The sequence below is a fragment of the Macrobrachium rosenbergii genome, chromosome 41 (assembly GCF_040412425.1).
Source record: "Macrobrachium rosenbergii isolate ZJJX-2024 chromosome 41, ASM4041242v1, whole genome shotgun sequence".
Classification (NCBI taxonomy): Eukaryota; Metazoa; Arthropoda; class Malacostraca; order Decapoda; family Palaemonidae; genus Macrobrachium; species Macrobrachium rosenbergii.
This window is the reverse complement of record NC_089781.1, coordinates 29,070,638-29,082,040: the sequence shown is the minus strand read 5'-3', so window position 1 is coordinate 29,082,040 and position 11,403 is coordinate 29,070,638. Positions and strand designations below refer to the sequence as shown.

Genomic DNA, 11,403 nt, shown 5'->3' with positions numbered 1-11,403 from the left:
GTAGAAAATGCAATCTGTCCTCCTCCTGTTTCTTTCTCTCTCACAAGGAATTGGGTACGACTTGTTAACGGCAGTTATTTATGTGTTCCGTATACAATTAAATCCATTTACCAACAGAGTGCAGTATCCGTCTTCCTTGGAACGTTTCTACAGAGGTTAACATAGATCAGTGGTTCTTATAACTTCATGGGCTTATTATTTCCCCAATATTCTTATTATGATTATCATTATTAGAGAAAATATCGTATTAAGAATACATAATACATTAATATCTAAGCAGAACATTATAGAGACAGAACTTTTCTTCCTCCACAGTGGTAAATCATAGCCTAATTATACATTTAATTTTATATCATGAAACAAAAACATTTTTGTTTTCTTTATGCTAGTTAATGTATGATTTCTTTCTCATGGATCATTGTTATGTAGATATGCTACTTGCATTAATAAACATCTCTGCTTGTAATTTTTGTTTCTGTAACACGTTTTCATAAGCATAATTATATAGAAAGAAAATGTTTATGAGGGCATGGGTCGTCATGGTTAATTTGGACAAGATTTTGGGTCACTGCCAAAAAAGGTTAAGAAACACTGACATAGATCCTTACATTTCAGAAGTTGGAAACTGATGTTTCTTGATACCAAGCACTTGCTCATGCTCATATCTATCCACAGAGCTGCATTATTATTTACAATACCAATAAGTTGTTTCAGAAATACTCAACCTTTTGTTGCATATGGTATGTAAATGGGAAGATTTATGAATCATAAGCTCGACCACAGAACCTGTACTCTATCAACTCTAAACATCGTAATACTCTAAACTATACGAAAAAGAAAAAAATTGCAAGATGTTCAATTAAAGACCTAGGACTTGAAAACGACTAAAGGCAAAGAAATGACATTTACAAGATGATGGAGAATGGCCTTGAGGGTACGGCAATAATTGGGTTTTGTGACGTTTATTTTTTTTTTGAAATAATAATCAATGTTATATCGAGACGGAAGAGGAGTAACTATCCCTGCAAATTTTTCATTGACTGTTGTGGATTTTCACTATATATATATACATATATATATATATATATATTACAGTCGCATTGTGTTCTTGCCTTGAAATATCAGTTGGTCTTATTTTTATCATCATTACTAGTGTACCAGTGGCATTATAAACGACGGAAAAATCTAAAGTTTGCAATAATATAACCAAAGCTTTTATGTTAATAAATTTAAGGGACAAATATATATATATATATATATATATATATATATATATATATATATATATATGTGTAGTGTATAAAAAAACCTTCATTTTAGTAACGTTACAAATTAATCATACAGTTAAAGACAGCACACAAACATTGATTAGGTGCTTATTTAATGTATTAGAAAAAAAAGAAAAATTTTCACAAAAGCATCTAGTGTACCCAAACCGAGAAAAATGACGGTAATATACTTAACTGTGCATTGGCTGGAAAGTATTAATTACTATTCAACTCGTTATTCTGACCTTTATTTTCATTTTGCCTTTGTGTATATGTGTATAAATACCCTTTTGCTATAACACCAAACATGAATACTAAGGTTACACAGACCGATCACGTAATTATATGGCTCAGCAAGTTTGAAACTTAGATTCATACAAATTTGTTCATGGTATTCCTTACGGTTCATGGGCAACAGCTGGCATACATAGCATCAAACTATATACCGTTACAAATACAATTCACCACGATTTTGCAATATGCACAAAAACTTCTATATCTCAAAAATTTATTTTTGGCGAACATTTTTCATGCCACAGGACAGACATTTTTGTTTTCAGCCAACTTCACACTGTTTTTTGGACCTTTTGTTTTTGTTATTTTGTTATTTCGAACATATATACTTGATTAAATTCTTCTATTCATCTGTACAATGACATAATACTGAGTATCCAAGTATGAAAGCTACCCTTACACAGGCCGATGAAAAAAAATGTTGCTAAGTGCAACAAGGGCACCGAGATGGGCGTACCGTGGTGACGCGTTGACGGTGTAACACCCCCGAAAGTTAGCTATGGATAAACACTGCATTTTATATATTAGGATATTATTACCATTACTACCACTGTCATTACTGTTCTCCATTACAAAAAATAACCTGATTTATACTATACTTTAAACAATATTTGAAAAACATTATATCACACTCACGCATTACGAAGAATTAATATCAGTAATTAAAAGATTTACTGCTTGAAGATTTTTTCTATTTGGCGAGTCTAAAGACCGACTCACGAGATCAGCAGAAGAGAGATGACGAAGAAAGACACCCCGTCACGCAACTGAAAGGGTTAACGGACCCTGGTCACGAGATTTCTCAAATGTCACACACATGGATTAACAATTTCAGAGGGGAGGGGAATAACATCAGCTTGGACGTCGTGACATGGAACTACAATACATTCCTTATAATCATGACTTTTGTTTTTATCAGTTTTCTTACACGAGTATGTTGTTTGGTATAAATTTGATCCAGCTGAGATTCGGACAAATCTTGCAACCAACTAACCAGCTTTTTAAAATGCCGTGGTCTAAAATATGAAAATTACCTGCTTTTGATATGACTGGGCGTGTCCGTACGTAAACATCTTGTGAACTGTTTGTCAATCGATAATTGCACTGAACCTCATATTTAACAAGAGAAAGTATGTTTTATTACGATATTAATTTTGTACTAGAAACTCACCTGTATTTGATTTCTTGCGATAACGATTGTCTATCTAAAAAGATCTTAAAATTAATATTAATGAGGCCTTTTGTTTTAAAATTAACCTGGTTAATTTAATACACTACAGGGGCCCTATGTGCAATTTTAGTTCTTCAACAGAAAGCGCCTTGAGAGTACATCTTCACTTGGCACCTTGGGAATAATCTATAGCACTTCTTAGTTTATATCTACCTGTACGTATGTGTTTTATAATGACTCAAAAATAAAGGGGGAAATCGTGTAATATCCATCACTTTTCTTCGAACCTGACAAGACGTAGCCATTAGCGAGGACATAACCATTAGGACGATTAGAACAAGGCATTCCCTCATTTCAGATTGCAATCGTATTCGGAGAAAACGCGCCACATTATAAATGATGATTTCGGCCCCGGTTCACCTGCTGACTTTTTCTTTTAATTGCTGTTCCGGGGGCGCAGATTAGATTGTAATTACCGCGTTGCATGAGGGTTAATCTAGCGGAAGGAATTGTATTTATTTAGACTTTTGGTCGCAGTTGGTTGCTTTGGGACACGAACGAAACATTTTTGCCCTTCGTCTTGCATAGCGCTATAATTATTGGGTATTAACTTCTTTTCTTCGTCTGCATAATTACTTTTACTTTACTTCTAAACTTGTAATTACCAAGCCAAACTCAATGGGTAATTTCACGTTATGCTGGCAACATTTTTGTTCTAGTTTGTTAAAACAAAGAATTACCGAAAGAAAATTTTATTATTTATGTGTGAAAACCACAACCGACAGGCGCATCCCTTACGCATTTAACGACTATCAGCTCTTTTGCAAGGAGGAATAATCAGTCAAGAAAGACGACACGTATTTTCAAGTTATCTCAACTTCAGGAACCTTCAATAACTTAGTCTCGTTAATTTACGAACACCTCAGTTTTGCCTGAACGAATAGTGCGTCCACTTATATACAACAGTCCTAATATTTCTGATTCTTAACACTCTTAATTCATTACGTAAATATGTCACCTGTGTAATCTTCATGTACTGTAGGTTCGTCAGTGCATTATCGACCTCTGTTCCATGAAACCTGAAGATTTTTCCAAACATTCTGACGCGGCGTCATCAAACAACTTAGGATATTCGATTTTCATCATCAATGTCAGATAATACAAAGCAGTTTTCAGCTCAAGGTGCGCTTGCGCATTTACTAGAATAGTGGGAATCTTTTTTTTTTTTAAGTAATTAAAAAGGTACGTTTTGCAACCTTTCAGATGACCACTAAGAAATTAAACAGTTTTTAAAGACCTATTTATACACAAAAAGAATTTTCGGACGCATTACATTATTAAATCAAATAAAAAAATTTTCTGTCAACGATTTCCAATAGTTTTACATTAAACAATGAACTACAAAAATGTTTGTACGATTTTGTTTAAATTCTGATAAGTTTTTTAATGTATAGGCCCTTTATTACTGCCTTGTACGTGTCTTTTTTGTAATCTCACCAACTAGCTTAACCCCCTCCCATCCATAAACAAGGAAAAAACATTTTCCCATGCCGGGAATCGAACCCGGGCCTCCTGGGTGAAAGCCAGGTATCCTAGCCACTAGACCACATGGGATCTGACATTACGAGAAATTTCTTACATTGAAATTCTACTTTGAGGCATATCGTGTCTGATGATTCTTTTTATTTTCTTTTTGGGGGCGGTGGGGGTTATTTATTTTGAAATAATCATTCCAATTTATGAACTGTTTGTCAAGTTCGAAAAACGATCGCATTTTTTATCTATTTCGTTTCCAGCAACAGCAGTTTGGCTGCAATACAAGTATAGTTCATTTTGGTGACTCGGTATTGCTGCGATTGTCTCATAATTCATGACTTCTTTAGACTTCGCTTAAATACAAACGGATCCCTGTCAATTTCACTTCTAGTTAAAACTTAACTGATTGAATGTCTGTGAGCACTTCGTCTGAAACTTATTGACGTCAGTCGACATCTGTTACAATTCAAGCGTTATTTTCGCTGAAGCAAAATGGACTTAATTTTCGGTTAAGCAAAATGGGTTAAGTGTAATCTATTGAATCACACACTATATCTTCACTCATTACTGTACATCACATATATGATTAACTCCGCCTCCCTGCACATAGGATGCGCAATACTGCTGAATAATGAAATTCTTATATCTAAACTGAAAACCCACAGTCCACGATACAGTCATTTTAAACGTAGCGAAATAAAATATTTGCCTTACAATAATTTGAAGATAATCATTTGCCCTCAACATCCACATCAAAAGTTCGAGATCACAAGACATTCAGCGTTCAAAGTGTTGACACCGAAGGCTAGTGTCAAACTCTCTCTCTCTCTCTCTCTCTCTCTCTCTCTCTCTCTCTCTCTCTCTCTCTCTCTCTGTATTCCCATTTTTGTATGGGGTAAGCACGATGCCTTCTTTTGAAGGACTTTTTGATTTGGCTTTGGGGTAGACCTGTGGTCTCGATCGGCTGCCCTGCCTGACATCGCTTAGACCCCGGTACGTATGTTTCATGTATCATACCAGACCCAACGCCCTATATATATATATATATATATATATATATATATATATATATATATATATATATATATAGATATAGATAGATAGATACATAGATAGACAGATAGATACACACTGTTTTATGTATACATACACACACATATATATAATATATTTATATATATGTGCATGTGTGTATGTGTGTGTGTATATATATATATATATATATATATATATATATATATATATATATATATATATATATATATATATATATATGTGTGTGTGTGTGTGCGTGTGTGTGTGCATATATGTGTATGTATATATAATATATATATATATATATATATATATATATATATATATATATATATATATATATATATATATATATATATATATAACAGCAACACATGATTTCTGACAGACATGACCACAAGGAGGGTAGAAGCACTCTGAAGATGTCTGAATGTATGGTACCGATTAAAAGCAAACCTGTGTTTCATTTCTTCCTCCTGGTCTCGTTTGTAAGTACATACACATACACACACAAATATGAACGCACAGGCGGCTGGAAACCAAGTATGTGCACCTGAGAAGTGTTTGTAGGCGGAATCCTACCCACATCGGCGATATGCCAACTTTTACAAATCCCATTATCTTAAGGAGGCCCAAGATGTTTCCCCTTTTCCCAGCCTCTAAACTACTTGCCTTAAAATTCAAACTTCTTGCATATTTCCTTTGAATCAAGTTTATACATGCATTGAGCACTGAATATCAGTCAAGACAGTCAAAGTATCTAAAAAGTTTATTCAATATTTTCAAAGGAAATATGCAATTAGTTTAAATTTTAAGGAAGGTAACTGACAGACATGGAAAAAGGGAAGCAGAACCCAAGCAAGGTAATCCGATTTGTAAAAGCTGACCTATCACCCAAAAGGGTAAGGCTCTGCCTGTAATACAAGCACTTGTCGAGTGCAAATACTTGGTTTCCAACCATCTGTATTTTCTTATGTACTGTCTTGATACCATATATATTGTTAAAATTTCTAGCCTTTTGTATCAGTCCTCTGATGATGGCTTAGCAATGAAGTCGACACTAGTAAGATTTACAACCTTTTTTCATTTCATCCCTGTGGTGTGTGTGTGTGTGTGTGTGTGTGTGTGTGTGTGTGTGTGTGTGTGTGTGTGTGTGTGTGTGTGTGTGTAAATCTGCATATGCTAAGAGAAGGCCCGTGAGACCAATAACCTACTACCCGGTTTTAGTCCATGAAAGCAGCAACAGCATTGCCACTAAAGATTAAGTTAAGAAGAGTCCGTAAAACCATATTACCATGACTTGATACTAAAATTGATAAAAAAAATTAATAGAGCTGCTAAAAAATTTACCCTGGCAATAGTAACTGCGAGAAGAGATGGCCAGACACGTTGATGCAAGACCACTTCAGAGTAGTAATTCTCCCTTTGCTTTCACAAAATAGTGATCGAAACAATACCTACATGAAAGAGGAAGAGCGGATAATCTTGAGCAAAAAAGCGGAGGACCGAAGGAGGAGGAAGGGGTAGCGGGATTACGGATCAGATGGTTTTCCTTCCATTCGATCCGACTGAAGAGGTAACTGGAGGAGACATTAGTTGCGAAGTAACTCGCATATGACAGCAGTATACCCAACAGGCACGACCAAATCAAACATATGTTTTACTGAAAAGCTAATGAAAATTAGTTTTTTTTTTTTTTTTAGAGGTCTATCTTCAAAAAATTCTTAGGTCAAAAGCCGATAAAACTGATAATCCCGTATTGAATTTCTTTAGTGATATTTTCACTGCAAATTTTAATGTGTATAAAATGATTCCCAAATACAAAAACTTCACACTGTACCTTGCTTGCTTGCAGTATTTCGCAAGCTTCATTGAACGTTAAACGAGCTTTTCGTAGTGACTGCAATTGGGCCGGTGCGGAAGACGGGGTCAGATGCAAAAGCAATTATTGCAAAGCAATTATATAGCACTCTAGGGCAATCGATTGCAATAAAATTTGCCTCCCTCTTTCTCCCTTGACATCCATTTTAGCCTGATATTGGCCTAGTGAGGAATACAGAGAGAGAGAGAGAGAGAGAGAGAGAGAGAGAGAGAGAGAGAGAGAGAGAGAGAGAGAGAGAGAGAGAGCATGCTCCAATAAAATTATCCAAATAAACAAATTGCCTGGCATACATTGGTTTCGTTCCTTTTTTTATGCATTCCGAGGGCAAAAAATCCTTTTCCCATCCAGGATTTCTTTTTATTTCAGGAAAAAAACTTTTCCTTTTGAAAGCTTTTCTGTAACGGGAATTCTTTCCAAAGGGCCGCTGCTGTTTCCCTTTCTGTTTACGGTTCAATTACAATTGTTTTTATTCCCACATCTGTAATATGCATGCAAACACTCCTGACGACTAAACGTATTTAGCTGAACGACACTGTCCGTTGTGTGTCACATTTCAATGAGTCGTGATTTACTTTACAATAAATCAAGGCGAATCAGCTCCGCTATTTCTTCGCTACCCGCCCAGATAAACGGATGCAATTAATTTAGATGGGTGCATCCAATATCAATATCTAGACAATTTAATCAAAACTGACAGACAGGCTCTAGAGCTGACGGATGATTCCATTGCCTCTCGTACGTTCCTATTCCTAACAGATCTCTTTACACATGGACATATTTCCGATCACGTTATTTTGTAACAGACTTTCGCTATTTAAAATATCACCGTTATTGTTTAAATTCTTTTGTCGGTAGGAAAGGAGGCTTCGAAGAATAATCGCGATTCCATCAGTCCCTTCAAGAAACATGGAAACATCCGCTGGTGGGACCATTGAAGCCATGACATTATTCACAAAGACCTTGCTGACTTAATGTGTATCGAATCATCACAAGATGGACTTGAATTAGAATCTTTTGGCATCTGTAAAAGGCTTCTCAGGAGTCATAAAATGTAACTTTCGTTTCTTTCTTAGGTATAACTGAGTCCCCAGTTTCTCATGCGATGGTGGTATAGTGGTTAGCATAGCTGCCTTCCAAGCAGTTGACCCGGGTTCGATTCCCGGCCATCGCAATTCACCATTTTGGCGCTTTGTAAAACGGATTTTACTATAACGATTATTTTATTCGAATCGATCCAAAAGAGATTCCCTATATACGACCTTTAAGAATTCGAATCCATCAAAATAAGATTCCCTACATACAGCCCTTAAGAAAAGTTCTGAACCTCAAAAGCAAACGTCGAAATTCCATAGATGAAAACGTTTGAGCTTCGAAACCAAACCTCAGTTCCGTATGTTAGAGGTTTTGAACCTTAAAAGCAATGCTCAAAAGCAGCTTCCTTTAACAGCCTCGAGGAACTTGTTTCGTCTCTCTCTCTCTCTCTCTCTCTCTCTCTCTCTCTCTCTCTCTCTCTCTCTCTCTCTCAACGTTAATGTCTATGGTGCAGAATTGTAACCACATCCCCCCCACCAAAATATTATGAACCATCTAACTCCCTCTCCCCACCCACAAGTACATCTTATTAACAGGAAATTTTCCACCAGGCGTTTCCAACGTTCATTTCACCTCCAAGTCCAAAATCCCACTAGCAACATCCCAACCTAAAGGCAGTTTCACACCAGATGCAATGCTATGCGCTCCACGCTATGGTAGCCATGCTGCGGCACGTGGCTTTTAATTGCTGGCATTGTTTTGAGCGAGGCCGTTCACACCAGGTGCGAAGCTATGCTACCAATGTCTGCGACATAGCGTTCATAGCTTCCAAGATTGCCGGGCGTGCGATTTTTGTGGACGTAGCTCGCCTCGGGTATGCGAACTTGGGTCTCATAGCAGATATTCCTGCCTCCCGTTCCCTTGTACTGATGGATTTCCTGCAGTTGGTGTCCCTCTTCTTAATAACTTGTTCTATGAATGATGGAACTTCAGAGAACTGAGCTGGAGACATTCTGAAATATTGTCTAATTTCTCCTCTTCCATTTTCAGCTCTAGAACAAGAAGATATTGACCAAATTCTAGTGTTTTCATATTTGTGTCATGCATCATATTCCATTTTCTCTTATTCACTGCTAAACTTAACAGTAGTAGCACCTCGTCCGCCGCCTCTCCCACCATCTCAAGGGACCACAGAGTGCTGTCTCCCATTACTGCAGCAAAGGAACTGTTTGCAAACATTCACAGATTTCGGTGTGAACACACAGCGAGTTTACCTAGCATGGCTCCGTAGCATAGCATAGCGCGCTTAGCATCGCATCCGGTGTGAAACGGCCGTCACACCAGATGCGACGCTATGTATATATTGTTAATCTGTTCATCTTTCCTGCTATATTTAAAGTTAATTTATATAATCTATGAAATCATTTACTGTGTATTCGTTGGACATTTGCTTCTCCCATTTGAAAGAGCCCTGTTTAATAATAATAATAATAATAATAATAATAATAATAATAATAATAATAATAATAATAATAATAATATTATTATTATTATTATTATTATTATTATTAATTGAACCTGGCCATACACTACTGGAAATAAAATTTTACTTCAAGTAAACTTGCTTAGGTATACTGTATACCCCACGTTAATATAACACTGCAGTATATTTAGATTCAAGCCATGACGCGGGATCATCTGCTGTGAGACCCAAGTGCGCATGCGCGAGACGAGCTACAGCCACAAAAATCGCGCGCCCGGCAATCTTGGAAGCTACAAAACCTATGTCGTAGACATCAGCAGCATAGCTTTGCACCTGTTAAGAATGACCTTACTTTAAACAATGCCAGCAATTAAAAGCCACGTGCCGCAGCATGGTTACTATAGCATGGCGAGCTTAGCATCGCATCCGGTGTGAAACGGCTTTTAATGCTGCTTCGTCTGTTACGCTGCCCATCTATATACCTTTCTTGACTCCCCAGACCCACCGCAGTAGCAATGACCCCTTGCAGCCTGGACTGCAAAAGATACCAAAGCAACTCATCCCAATGTTTGGAGACCTCGAAATGAAGACAACGGCATCTGCAATTATTTTCTATTTGTAAACATATGAATTAAGAAGCCTCCCTCAAAGAATGGATGGACTGCAAAAACCAGGAAATCGAAAGAGAATTGTAGAGAGTAAATTATCTTGTGTTTTCCTTACCAGAGTCCTTTACATGAAAAATGAAAAACTGCTGACTTTTCCAAAGAAAATTATTCACACAGCGAGTCAACCTCTGATGCCAATCAACAGGGAGAGGTCACCTTGTGCTTCAAAAAAACTAGCTATACACTTAAGTGTAACACTGACACACAATAAATGTGCTCATTTTTTTCAATTCGTGTAATCCATTTAAACCTTGCCTCGTTATTATGTGGCCTATGAGCCAAACTACCAGCCACACAGCCTTAAAACTTGGCTGGTCTTGGATCGGCCCTTCAAAACTTATTATTCTAGATAAAGAGCTTGGTTGTTTACTCCCTCGGCTCGTTAAATCAGACATAAATTTTCTTACAGAAATTTAGAGGGAGAGGCGGTAATTTCCTTGCAAGGCGATTCACCTAAAACTATAATGTTCAGGGCCTAATCGAAATGATGCAAATTCTTATACCCAATACATTATACAGTACAAGACCTAAGGAGTCAGGAGACGAAAATACACTGGTACTCATTTTCACAGCTAATCATAATCAACAATGCGACATTTCAAAGCAAGCATGTGATACTGCATATTATGATGACAGAAAAAACTCTAGTTACAGTGTCCACCTCAATGCCACGTCATCATCCCTATAAACTTCGACCTTGAAAGGCAGATTGGTCTAAATCTGGTAATTTCTGTTGTTGATAAATTATTTTAAAAAAAAATTTTATGAAGCACCAGATTAATTCTTAGTATCCAAAAGGTAGAGGAAACTACATAAACCCAAGGTAACGTTGGGTTTTATTTTGACTAAGAAAAATTTAAAAATTCAGTGACTGATCCCACTGACCTCAAGTTGCAAACCAAAACAACTTCTGAAATGTTGGAAATCAAACACTCATCAATTCTATAAAACCCATGCCAAAGGCAAGTGGCAGAAGACATTAGAAGTAAAGGAAATTTTTCTCACATAAACGCAAACATCTTCAAGTGGAAGTG

The 11,403-nt window shown here is 36.6% G+C and overlaps 2 non-coding genes across 2 annotated transcripts; one reads left to right on the top strand and one right to left on the bottom strand.

Moving 5' to 3' along the window:
- Window positions 1-4,275: 4,275 nt before the first annotated feature.
- On the bottom strand, window positions 4,276-4,347 carry TRNAE-UUC (transfer RNA glutamic acid (anticodon UUC)). Its single transcript has one exon. It is a non-coding gene; the product is annotated as a tRNA-Glu (tRNA).
- A 3,938-nt stretch (window positions 4,348-8,285) lies between these two features.
- On the top strand, window positions 8,286-8,357 carry TRNAG-UCC (transfer RNA glycine (anticodon UCC)). Its single transcript has one exon. It is a non-coding gene; the product is annotated as a tRNA-Gly (tRNA).
- The last annotated feature ends 3,046 nt before the right edge of the window (window positions 8,358-11,403 follow it).